A 13,937-nucleotide genomic window follows, 5' to 3' on the forward strand; every position below is an offset into this window, starting at 1 on the left:
CTGTGCTGCTTCTTTGCTTGGCAAGCATGCCTGTCAAGTGACTTTTTTAAATGTATTCATTAAATGTATTCACTTACTATGTGCCAGACACTGCACTAAGCGCTGGGGCAGACACATTGTGATAGGGCTGGACAGTCCCTGTCCCACATGGGACTCACAATCTTAATCCCCATTTTACAGATGAGGTCACAGAGGCAAAGGAAAGTTGTGATTTGCCTAAGGTCCCACAGTAGAAAAGTGGCAGAGCTGGAAATAAAACCCAGGTCCTCTGACTCCCAGGTTTATGCTCTTTCCAATAGGCCACACACCAATTTTCTTCTTATTAATTCTAGAAGTTTCTGCCATTAAAGGCTGCAGGATGCTGGAACTTGTTCTGAAGAAGGAAGGAGAAATACCTCAGGACCCAAAATATTTAAATGGATAACTGGGGAATTTTCCTGGATAATCTGGACTCACACAATAATTGGACTTTGAGATTTTGGTGGTTTAAATCCACTGTCTCTAGAATGTAAGCTTGTCATGGGCAGGGAGCATGTCTCCTCACTCTGTTGCATTGTACTCTCCCAAGTGCTTACTACTATGCTCGGTACATAGTATGTGTTCAATAAATACCACTGATTCATTACTTCTATTCTTCACTCTGCTTTGGGAGTGTAGACATGGCCAGACAGTCCTGGCCACGAAGTCCTGGGATTGGCTCCACGGGGAGAGGGTGGATGCCTGCTTGGCTGCTGTGCGACCTTGGGCAAGTCACTTAACTTCTCTGCACCTCAGCTTTCTCATTGATAAAATGGAGATTAAATATTTGCTCTTCCTCTGCTTTAGACTGTGAGACCCTTATGGAACAGGGACTGTGTTTGAAGTGGTTATATTGTCTCTGCCCTAGGGCTCAGTACAGTATTTGGCACAGCCAAGTGATTTGGCACAGTGAAGTGATGTGCCCAAGGTCACACAGCAGGCAAGCAGCAAAACCAGGATTAGAACCGAGGTCCTTCTACTCCCAGGCCGGTGATCTTTTTGCTGCTTTGTCCCCTTATGTGGTCTTGGACACCTCTCTCTCCTCTATGACATGAGCCTTCAGATCCAACAGTCAGGAACTATATTACCCGACGGGCACAGAAGAGATGACAGACCAACAAAAGCCTGCTGTATAGTGAGAGCCTCCCTGAGCAAGCTGCAGATTCTCCTTCTTGCTAGCCATGGTGAGAGAAATCAATCAATCAGTGGTATTTATTGAGCACTTACTGAGTACAGATCACTGTACTAAGAGCTTGTTCTTGTTGTCTTTTGCTGTCGAGTAGTGTCCGACCCATAGCGATGCCATGGACACATCTCTTCCAGAATGCCCCACCTCTATCTGCAATCATTCTGGTAGTGGATCCATAGAGATTACTTGGTAAAAATATGCAAAGGGTTTACCTTTGCCTCCTTCTACACAATAAACCTGAGTCTCTGCCCTCAACTCTCTCCTGTGCCCCTGCTGCCCTGCACAAGTGAGTTTTGACTTGTAGCCCATTGTCTTCCACTGGCTAGCCACTGCCCAAGCTAGGAATGGAATGGATATGCCTTTGTTTGACTCTCCCTCCCATAGTTAAGACTGATAGAGTACTGGAAACTCTCCAGATGTGACCCTGAGAGGTGCTAAGAGCTTGGGAGAGTACAGTTAAAACTATTAGTGGACATGTTCCCTGCCCATAGAGAACTTATAGTCTCAAAAAAGAACAATGTACTTATTGCTCTCAGCCCACCGAAGAAAGCAACACACTCCAGTCAGACTCCCTATAAGGCACAGCCCAGGGCTCTAACTGCTCCTGAATTTTGGTGGAGTCTGGACTGGCTGCTCATTTGCCCCTATCCATCCACCCGTTGCTAGTCTCCATGCAAGCTTTCCTTACTACCTAAAGGTGCTTCAGGAGTTCCTTAAGAAGGAAGTCTGAGGTCTGTGGGAATCCAGGTCATCCAACAGCCTGGGAGGTGAGATATTCGTGACTCACTTGAAAGAAAAAGGATAATTTTGTTCTTCATTCGTTCATTCATTCATTCATTCATTCATTCATTCATTCATTCATTCAGCCAATCATATTTATTGAGCACTTGCTGTGTGGAAGACCACTGTACTAACTGCTTGGAAAAGTACAATACAGCAATAAACAGTGACATTCCCTGCCCAGAACAAGTTTAGAGTCTTCCCCCAAGGCCCTCTGTGCAGCGTGACTTAGTGGAAAGAACATGGGCTTGGGAGTTGAGGTCATGGGTTCTTATCCCGACTCCGCCACTTATCAGATGTGTGACTTTGGGCAAGTGACTTAACTTTTATGTGCCTCAGTTACCTCATCTGTAAAATGGGGATTGAGACTGTGAGCACCACGTGGCACTTGATTACCTTGTACTTGATACCTGATTACCTTGTATCAATCCCAGCACTTAGAACAGTGCTTTGCACATAGTAAGTGCTTAACAGATACCTTAATAATAATAATGAAACTACCAAGCACTTTGTTTCCTAAGGGTGGAGGAAAAGCAGAAAAGATTGAGGTTCATTGGGAAATTATTAGGTGTTAACTTAGACTCTCATGCAGCAACATGGAGCAGCATGGCCTAGTGGATGGACCAAGGGTCTGGGAGTCAAAATATCATGTGTTCTAATTCCAGCTCTGCCACTTGTCTGCTGTGTGTCCTTGGGCAAGTCACTTCACTTCTCTGTTCCTCAGTTACCTCATCTCATCTGGGGATCTGGACTGGAGCCCCACATGGGACAGGGACTGTCCAATCCAATTTGCTTGTATACACCCCAATGATGAGAATAGTGCCTGGCACATAGTAAGCACTAAACACATACGATAATAATAAGTACAATACAACAACAAACAGTGACATTTCCTGCCCACAATGAGCTCACAGTCTGGGGGGGGGAGGCAGATATCAATGCTAATAAATTAAATTACAGATATGTATGTAAGTGCTGTCGAGCTGGGAGTTGTGGGGAAGAGCAAAGGAAGCAAGTCAGGGCTGATGCAAAAGGGAGTGGGAGGTGAGGAAAAGTGGTGCTTAGTCTGGGAAGACCTCTTGGCGGAGATGTGCCTTCAGTAAGGCTTTGTAGAGGGGGAGAATAAATGTCTGCTGGATTTGAGGAGGGAGGGTATTCCAGGCCAGAGGCAGGATGTGGAGCTGGGGTTGGCATCGAGACAGGTGAGATTGGGGCACAGTAAAAAGGTTAGCACTAGAGGAGCAAAGTAGTGGGCTGGGTTGTAGAAAGAGAGAAGTGAGGTGAGGTAGGAGCGTGGCTCAGTGGAAAGAGCACAGGCTTGGGAGTCAGAGATCACGGGTTTGAATCCTGACTCTGCCACTTGTCAGCTGTGTGACTGTGGGCAAGTCACTTAACTTCTCTGTGCCTCAGTGACCTCATCTGCAAAATGGGGATTAGGACTTTGAGACTCACACGGGACAACCTGATTATCCTGTAACTACCCCAGTGCTTAGAACAGTGCTCTGCATAGAGTAAGCGCTTAACAAATACCAACATTATTATTATTAGGAGGGGGCAAGGTAATGGAGTGCTTTAAAGCCTGTGCTGAGGAGTTTTTGTTTGACATGCAGTTGGATAGGCAACCACTGGAGATTTTTGAGGAGGGGGAAGACATGTTCTGAACATTTGTGTATAAAGATGATCTGGGCAGCTGAGTGAAATAAGGACTGGAGTGGGGAGAGACAGGAAGTTGGGAGGTCAGCAAGGAGGCTGATGCAGTAATCTAGGTGGGTTAGGATGAGTGATTGTATTAGTGTGGTAGTCATTTGGATGGAGAAGAAAGGGAGGATTTTAGTGATGACCGACAGGATTTGGTGACGGATTGAATATTTGGGTAACCAATAACCAATATCTGCTAACATAGTAACCAATTAAACAATCCCACAAGTATTATTATTATTATTACTATTATTATTCTTATTAAGTAGGCTATAGTGGATCAGTCCCCCTCTCAGGAGACTCCCAATGTGGGCTTTGTGGAAAAAGTGGGAGAAAATGACTTCAGTAAAAGCTGTTTAGGAAATCCCTTCTGAGTACCCTCTCCAACTGGGTCTATATGGATTAAGAGCACCAATCTCATGAGTGCAATGGCCTCTTCATGCTTTCTGTGGAGTGGCCATTGAGTGCTTACTATGCGCAGAGCACTGTACTAAGCTCTTGGGAGATCACAATACAACAGAATTAGTGGACACACTCCCTGCCCATAACAAGCTTACAGAATAGTCTTATACTCTACTGTTTCCCCTATGTATAATTTATTTCCGTATCAGTCACATCACCAACTCTGTTGTATTAGCACTTTCCAAAGCCCTTAGTCCAGGGCTCCGCGTAAAGTTAGTGCATCAGGGGTCTGACCAAATGGGCATTCCACATCCAGTAGTCACTGGATCTAAATCATCCAAATCTGTGCCATGCCGGCACTCAATAAAAATGACTGAATGATGCAGTGTCCCTCATACTCTCTCATCTCTAAAGTCTTAGACCAAGGCTTGCTGACAGGTACAGGCTCTTATAATATCCTGGCTGGATTACTGTGTCAGCCTTCTCTCTGATCTCCCTTCCTCCTGTCTCTCCCCGCTCCAGTCTATTCTTCATTCTGCTGCGCGGCTCATCTTCCTGCAGAAACGCTCTGGGCATGTCACTCCCCTTCTTAAAAACCTCCAGTGGTTGCCTATCAACCTCCGCACGAAACAAAAACTTCTCACTCTAGGCTTCAAGGCTCTCCATCACCTTGTCCCCTCCTACATCTCCTCCCTTCTCTCTTTCTACTGCCCACCCCGCAAGCTCCGCTCCTCTGGCGCCCACCTCACCGTCCCCCGTTCTCACCTATCCTGCTGTCGACCCGTGGGCCACATCCTCACACTGTCCTGGAATGCCCTCCCTCCTCACCTCCACCAAACTAATTCTCTTCCCTCTTCAAAGCCCTACTTAGAGCTCACCTCCTCCAAGAGGCCTTCCCAGATTGAACTTCCCCTTTTCCTTCTGCTCCCTCTGCTGCCCCTCTGCCCCCCCTTCACCTCCCCTCAGCTAAACCTCCTTTTCCCCCCTTTCCCTCAGCTCCTCCCCCTCTCCCTTCCACTCCCCTCAGCACTGTGCTCTTCTGCTCAATTGTATACATTTTTATTACCCTATTTACTTTGTTAATGAGATGTATATCACCTTGATTCTATTTATTGCTATTGTTTTAATGAAATGTACATGAGAAGCAGCGTGGCTCAGTGGAAAGAGCATGGGCTTGGGAGTCAGAGGTCATGGGTTCGAATCCCGGCTCTGCCACTTGTCAGCTGTGTGACTGTGGGCAAGTCACTGAACTTCTCTGTGCCTCAGTTCCCTCATCTGTCAAAAGGGGGTTAACTGTGAGCCTCACATGGGACAACCTGATTACCCTGTGTCTACCCCAGTGCTTAGAACAGTGCTCGGCACATAGTAAGCGCTTAACAAATACCAACATTATTATTATTACATCTGTTGATTCTATTTATTGCTATTGTTTTTGTCTGTCTGTCTCCCCCGATTAGACTCTAAGCCCATCAATGGGCAGGAACTGTCTATCTGTTGCCTATTTGTACATCCCAAGGGCTTAGTACAGTGCTCTGCACATAGTAAGCACTCAATAAATCCTATTGAATGAATTAATGAATTTTTAACAGAGGCTCCACCATCATAAGCCTGCTTCTCCTCCTCCTCCTTCTCTTCCTTCTCCTCTTCTTCTTCCTCATCCTTCTCCTCCTCCACTGTGGCTATTCTGTAGACCAGAGGATCTGACAAGGGTGAGGGTGAATGGTGTTTGTGGACATCATCCAGTCACTGGCCTAGAATGGGCTGGCCACTGCGTGGAAGTCAGGATGGGCTTGGTTTTTAAGGGATGAATTTTCCTCACTTGCCTGTGGGGTCCTTCCTCAGCCCCTTTTCTGTGAAACAGGTTGAACGACTCTTCCTGGCTCTACGCTGGCACCCTCTGGCCTCACCTGTTGCCTTCTGAGACACTCTGTCTGCCACTTTGATGCTCTCAGGCACTGGGAGCTAATCCCTGAGGGAATAGCATTGCCCTGGGACTAGCGGCTTCCTTGGGGGGAAAGTGACTCATGCCCCAAAGTTAAATATCCTTCAACAGCTGTGAGAACATGGCCTTTTATGGCCGCGTCAGGCAGTGCCGTTTGATCTATGCTCTCCCCCTGATTCTCCTCAGCCTGGCGGGGGCCGGTGATTAAGAGAAAGAATACTACTGTGCTTGTTTTCATCACAATAATTAATGGTATTTTCTTAGCATTGACTACGTGCTCAGCCCTGGAATGGACCTCACAGTCAAGTCAGACGGTCACTGTTCCACATGGGGCAGACAATCTAGGATGCATCCCGTTCCATTTTACAAATGAGGAAACTGAGGCGCAGACGATTTAAGTGACTTGTTCAAGACCAGTGGCAGAGCTGCGATTTGAATCTACATCTCTTGACACTTGGTCCCATGCTCTTTCCCCTCTCCAGAAGTGGGTTTTCAAGTGTATTTCCCCAACACAGTTGCTCTGGAATGGAAACTCCTTGAGGACAGGGAATGTGTCTACCAACTCTATTATATTGCATTTTCTCAAGTGCTTAGTACAGTGCTCTGCACATGATAAGCTCTCAATAAATTCCATTGATTGAGTCTAAGCTAACACTGCTGCTGTTCTAATTCTTCCTTTTTAGTTTCAAAAAAGTGTCAGAATAGAAGTAGTCATGCATTTTTATAGTCTTTCCATTTTTCCTCAAGTTCTTTCATTCGATCGTATTTATGAATGTGCAAAACACTGTACTAAGTGCTTGGTAGAGTATGATACAACAATAAACAGACACATTCCTTACCCCTAGCGAGCTCACAGTCTAAGGGGGTGACAGACATTAATACAAATAAATAAATAAATAACAGATGTATACATAAATGCTGTGGGGCTGGGAGGGGAGATGAATCAAGAGAGAAAATCAGGGCAAGGCAGAAAGGAGAGGGAGAAGAGGAGAGGAGGGCTTAACATCAATCGTTTGGTTCTCTCCTCACAACATCCCTTTGAAGTCCCATTTAGTGATGAGGAAACTAAAACCCAGAGAGGTAAAATCCATCAGTGGTATATATTGAGCATTTTCTGTGTGCAGAGCACTGTACTAAGCACTTGGGAGTATATAATACAACACAGATGGTAGACATATTCTTCACTCACAATAAGTTTGCAGTCTATAGGGGAGTAAAATTATTTACTCAAGGACACACGACAGGCCAGTGGCAGAGTTGAGAAGCAGGACTTCTGGCTCCCATTCCCATGTGCTCTCATCTTGACCCTGGTGAAAACTGGAAGGATTTTGCTTGGACATAAATCTTCAGTTGCTATAAATGAACTTGTCTTCAAAAGCAATTGGTATAGAATGTTATGCTAACATTCCCCATATATCCCCTCATCCTTCATCCTCGGATCAGGGGCAGAATATTGGAGCCAGAAAAAGAAAATCTTGGAACATACCCACTTAAAAGTTTTCACTTAAAAATAAAAAGAAAGCCCCTTACAGGCCTATCTTTAAACTCTGTTTCTCCCAGCGGGGCTAAATGGATAAAGCATGGGCCTGGGAGTCAGAAAGAGTGTGAGCCCCTGAGGGATAGGGACTGTGTTCAATCTGATTAACTTGTATCTACTGCAGCGCTTAGAATAGTAAGTGCTTAACAAGTACCAAAAATATTATCATTTTTTCAGTGCCTGTCTCCCCTGCTAGATTGTAATCCCCTTGAAGATCATATCTACTAATTTTGTTGCTTTCTCCAAAGTGCTGAGTACAGTGCTCTACCCGGGACAAGTGCCCCATAAATGCCATTGATTAATTAATTGACCAATTTGTTGATTGGGCCTACAGTCATTGAAGACATATGATGAGACTCTAGTTCCTCAACTCTCTGTTCTAATAGAGAATCCCATCTCTGGCTGTATTCAGCAAAAGTCCTCGCTGCTGGTGTATATCCAGAGGTGATCCCAGCAGCACCATTGACTACTGGAAACCCTTTTGTGGTTGTGGAAGTAACAGATTGAGTAGTGTGGCCTATTGGAGAGAGCACAGGGCTGGGAGTCAGAGATCTGGGTTCTAATCTCTGCTCTGTCACTCCCTCATTTGTGACCTTGGGCAGGCTACTTAGCTTCTCAGTGTCTCAGTTTCCCCATCTGTAAAATGGGGATTTGATACCAGTTCTCCCTCACACTTAGACTTGGAACCCCAGGTGGGACAGGGACCATGTCTGATCTGATTATCCTGTACTTATCTCAGCCCTTGACATACAATAAATGCTTAACACACATTATAATGAGCATTGTTACATGCTCTATGCAGATCATTATGATGCCATATGAATCCATTCGTGAAAATCTGCAGAGTGGCAAGTGTGTCTCTGGGGGTAACGCCTGACCTTTGCTCTTGTTGCAGCTCCCCCTGTCTTGCCCTTGCAGGTCTTGGTGAACAGGGACACCCCTTCCCAGCTGGGAAACTAATTGCCTGGAGGCATGGGATAGGGAGATTGGGAGCTCAAATAAAAATATCCAACATAAAGTGGTCTTGTGTCATATCTGAACCAGACTGGGGACAGAACAGCTGCACAACAGAGTGTGTGATCTAAAATCTGATGAATGTCAGCCGAGTGGTAACTGGTCTGAAGGAGCAAGTCAATTGACTCTTTGCCTCAGTTGGCTCCTTGCCCCTAACCCTAATCCCAAACACTCTCTAATATTTTTGTCTGACTTAAATAAACCTAGACCTCACCTCCACATCTCTGTCCTCAGAGGCCCAGTGGGTTTGTATTGGGAAAGAACTGAACTGGCCATTTCTCTATGTGGCTGTGGAAGCAGAACATGGCCTAGTGGAGAGAATAAGGGCCTGGAGATCAGAGGACCTGAATTCTTATCCTAACCCTGCCACTTGCCTTTTGTGGGACCTTGGGGAAAATCATTTTACTTCTCCATGTGTCAGTTTTTTCATATGTAAAATGGGGATAAGATATTGTTTTCCCTCATACTTAGAGTGTGAGCCCCACTTGGGACAGGGACTGGGTCCAAACCAATTATCTTGTATACCCCAGTGCTTGATACAGTATTTGTCACATAGTAAGTGCTTAATGAATGCCATTATAATATTTTTTTAAAAAATCAAATGGTCATTTCACAGACTCCAGACTGACAGGGCCTGGGGTCTTCTGATTCCAAAAAACCTTTGCTTTTTTCTCTAAAACCTGATGAGGGCTGTAATTTGCTGTATTTTACTGTTATTTTTTTTCTCCTCCTTATTGTACTCTTTAAAGCACTTTGTACAGTGTTATGCACACAGAAAGTGCTCAGTAAATACCATTGATCGATTGACTGATTGGAAGTAGTAGTAGTAGTGATAATAGCAATAGTAGTAGCAGTAACATTAATAGTCCCACATAGTGAGTGCCTAATTAGTGCCATCTACCATACTAGGTGCTTGGGAAGTGCAGAATCACAAACTGGCATGTTCCCTGCCACAAAGAACTAACATGCCAATGAGGGGAGACAAACAAAAATATTCACAACACTGTCGAAATACACTCAACCGACTTGTCTGCTCAATGTATTTATTTTGACAGTATTGTAAATATTTATGTATTTACAAGTGTTTAGTGCAGAGCTCTGCTCATGGTTAACTCTCAATAAATATGATTGATTTTATATATATAAAGTATTAAAGTGTCCCCAAAGCATCTGACAAAGTGGACACTCATTGTTGACTTTTGTTGATAGAAGAGCCTTCAGTTTAAGCACCTGATGGTCACTATGAGAGTGAAGGGGAAATACGAGCTATAGGTAAGTGTCCAGTGATCCTCTGGGAGTAGGCCGGGGTGACCAATTCTCCTGCCCTGTGTTCACTTGCCCTCCTTTCTGAAGTTACTGTGAGCTGGTGGTGAATAGGAAGGTAGGTCAGGGGAGGGTCAGAGTGGTGAAGGTTAGAGTGGCTGAGAGTAGACATGGTCAGGCAGAAGTAGTCATATTGAGCAGAAATGGCTCCAGAGTGGCCACCGTCAACTCTCATGAACACTGGACCTTGAGAGGCTTATGATGTCACATGTCCTACATCAGACACGGCACACAGTGTTATGCTGTCATAAGCACCATTTTGAGAAGGCTCTTGAACACCCGCCAAAACGTGGAACATTTTTCCAGGTGAAGTCTCCACTTGATCCAGGGTCTTTGGCTACCCCTCCCAGATGCCTCTGATTAGGGCACCACTTCCAAGCCATGGAACTCAACTAGGGGCTGAAAATAAAAATATCCAGCAAAAAGGTAACTGCTGAGAGACCTTGGGCAAGTCACTTAACCTCTTTGGCCTCAGTTTTTTCATCTGCAAAACAAACGAGATGATTGATGTGAGAAACAGTGTGCTAGAATGGAAAGAGCACAAGACTGGAAGTCAGAAGACCTGAGTTATAATTCCTGCTCCAGCACTTGTCTACTCTGTTACTTTGGTCAAGCTACTTCTCTGTGTCTCAGTTTCTTTATCTGTAAAATATGAATTAAATGCCTGTTATCTCTCCCCCCCCACCCCGGTACCGTGGTCCCAACATGGGACAGGGTGTCTGATTTGATGACACTGTATTTACCGTGGTACTTAGTACAGTGCTTAGTACATAATAATTATGGTATTTGTTAAACCCGTACTGTGTATCAAACACTTTTCAAAGTGCTGGGATATAGGTAGACGTAAGTACTTAGTAAATAGTATTGTTATTATCATTATTTTTCTTTTTCTTCTTCTGTTATTCTTCATAAAATAAAAACAGCACTATACAAAAATATTCCCACCTACCAAAAAATTGCAAAAAGATCCCTAAAACCAAACCACCAGTTGAAAAATGGACTGTCTGATATAAATTGATTGAACAGTGGTATTTACTGCGTATTTACTGTGTGCAGAGCACTGTACTAAGTGCTTGGGAGAGTACAATATAACAGAGATGGTAGACACATTATATTCATCCTGATCACCCTAAGAAATTTCTTTGTTGCATGATTGGACATCTTGCCCTCTCAACTCCGGCCCTTCCCTGAGAAGACTAAGCATAAAGCCTAATCTGTGAACCATTCCGGGACAGCTACCTTCTTCTTCCATCATACCCGCTCTTTTTTTTAAGGTATTTGTTAAGCACTTATTATGTACCAGAGACTTTACCAAGTGCTGGGATGGATACAAACTAATCATACTGGACACAGTCCATGTCCCACATGGTCTTAATCCCCATTTCTCATGAGGCAACTGAGGCACAGAGATGTTAAGAGATTCGTTCAAGGTCACACCGAAGACAAGTGTCAGAGTCGCTGATATTAGGTCTGCTGACCTCGAAGACCTTGATCTACAGACTAGGCCAAGCTGCTTTTCAATTATCAAGCCCCAAATGCGACTTACAGTCTAAATAGGAGGGTGAACATGTATTGAGTTCCCATTTTGCAGATGAGGGAACTGAGGCATAGAGAAGTGAAATGACTTGACCAAGGTCACACAGCAGGTACGTGGTGGAGCCGTGATTAGAATCATAGTCTTCTGTCTCCAAGTTTCATGCTCTTTCCTCTAGGCCACGCAATCTCATCCAAATTCCTCTGAGCCCTCTCTCTTCTGATCACGGTAGCTGGAAACAGAGGAAGATGGGTGGGATTGGGGTGGAGGTGTTTTTAGGCTTCCAGAGGCACTGAGGAAATTGAAGCTAGTCTCTCTCTCTTTCTCTCTCTCCATCTGAGGCCTCCCTTCCTGTCTCTCATTCCCCAGTCATCTTCAGCTTGATTATTTTAATTGATAAAATGTCCCTTCTGGAACGTCATGTCTGTTTTTCCTGGTCTCTCTCCTCAGCTCTTGGAAGCAAACAGGACAGATTTATGGGTCCCTGTAAAACCTCAGCCTTGTTTATAAATTGCCTGTGATTGATTAAGTAATAAAAATGCTTTTAAGACAGGGATGTAAATCTCCCAGCTAATTGCTCAGTGCTTTACATTATAACCTTGTTACCCGGCCTGCCTCTCTCCAGGCCTGGACACTACTGCTATTTTCATCTCCCAGAAAAGTCACATTGGAATAATTGTCCATAGCTTTCTACAGGACAGAGACTGTTAAAAGACACTGACTCATAATCAATGGGTCAATAAACACGACTAGCAAAATGTTGGAAACAGGAGAGCAAATCTTTTTCTTCTTTCTGAAGTTTATTCCCTTCGTTGAGATGGTTTTGCAGGAGGCTGTTTGTCAGTGTTCATGTGAGATGGCTTGGAAGATGTTTATTTCCAGTCCTGAGTGGCCTCCCAGCAAGTATAAGCAGTCTTATGTGGGGGGAGGGGGTCAGTGAGATTCTCATCCTACCTAAGGCTTCATGGGAGAACTACCCTCAATAATAATAATAATAATAATAATGATAATGATATTGATAATAATTGTATTTTTTAAGTGCTTGTTATATGCCCAAGTACGATACTAAGTGCTAGAGTAGATACAAGATCATCAGATTCCACATGGGACTCACAGTCTAAATAAGAGGGAGATCAGGGATTGAATCCCATTTTGCAGATAAGGGAACTGAGGCACAGAGAAGGGAAGTAACTCTCCCCAAGGTGACATATAAGAACAGTGGCAGAGCTGAGGTTAGAACCCTGGTCCTCTTACTCCCAGATCCATGCTCTTTCCACTAGGCCATGCTGCTTCTCAATCAATCATAAGTGCTCAAAAAATATGACTGAATGAATGAATTAATGAACCTGTCATATTTATTGAGCACTTACTCTGTGCAGAGCACTGTACTATCACTTGGGAGAGTAAAATACAATAATAATGTAATAATAATGTTGGTATTTGTTAAGCGCTTACTATATGCCGAGCACTGTTCTAAGCGCTGGGGTAGACATAGGGGAATCAGGTTGTCCCACGTGGGGCTCACAGTCTTAATCCCCATTTTACAGATGAGGGAACTGAGGCACAGAGAAGTTAAGTGACTTGCCCACAGTCACACAGCCGACAAGTGGCAGAGCTGGGATTCGAACTCATGAGCCCTGACTCCAAAGCCCGTGCTCTTTCCACTGAGCCACGCTGCTTCTATATGACAGGCACATTCTCTGCCCACAAGGAGTTTACTCAAGCATCACAGTGATCGTATCACTGCATACCTATTACTATGTATCAAACATTGTGCAGGTTGGACACAGTCCCTCTTCCACATGAGGCTCACAGTCTAAGGAGGAAGGAGAAGAGGTACTGAATCCCCACTTTACAGAGAAGGAAACTGAGGCACAGTAAAGTTTAGTGACTTCCCCGAAGTTTCACAGCTGGCTAGTGGTAGCATTGGGGTTAAAACTCAAGTCCTCTGAATCCCAAGCTTGTACTCTTCCCACCAGTCCATGGTGCTTCTCTGTAAGAAGGATTAGAACTCACGACCCAGGAGAGGAGGAGACGTCAGCTTCCTTCTTTCACCCCAGTGCCGCTTCCGCACTATCCTCCCCTTTCCCTCTCCTTCCCCTCCTTTGAAGCCCGTATAATTCGCCTCTACCACCCCCTCCAGATTCTTGTAGCTGTCATCTACGGCCCCCTGGTCCCACCTCAAACTTCTTTAACCACCCTTGACTCCTCTCTCACCTTCCTTCTCTCCTTCTCCATGCCCACTCTGATCCTCGGAGGCTTCAATATCCACATGGATGTACCCAGTGACCCCTCTGCCAGTCGCCTGCTACCACTCCTTGACTCTGCCAACCTCCTGCTCCACCACACCTCGCTCACTCACCAACTTGGTTACACCCTCGATTTCAACATCTCTCACTGCTGCACTATCCCTACCCTCACTAACTCTAAAATCCCTTTCTCTGACCATAACCTTCTCACCTGCCTCCTCTCTCACACGCCCTCCTCCTGCAAATCTGTA

At 44.8% G+C, this 13,937-nt stretch overlaps 1 non-coding gene across 1 annotated transcript; it reads right to left on the reverse strand.

Moving 5' to 3' along the window:
• Positions 1-1,503: 1,503 nt before the first annotated feature.
• LOC114812693 lies at positions 1,504-1,641 on the reverse strand. Its single transcript, XR_003760344.1, has one exon. It is a non-coding gene; the product is annotated as a small nucleolar RNA SNORA7 (small nucleolar RNA).
• Positions 1,642-13,937: the final 12,296 nt, after the last annotated feature.

This window comes from Ornithorhynchus anatinus, chromosome 5 (assembly GCF_004115215.2).
Source record: "Ornithorhynchus anatinus isolate Pmale09 chromosome 5, mOrnAna1.pri.v4, whole genome shotgun sequence".
Taxonomy (NCBI): Eukaryota; Metazoa; Chordata; class Mammalia; order Monotremata; family Ornithorhynchidae; genus Ornithorhynchus; species Ornithorhynchus anatinus.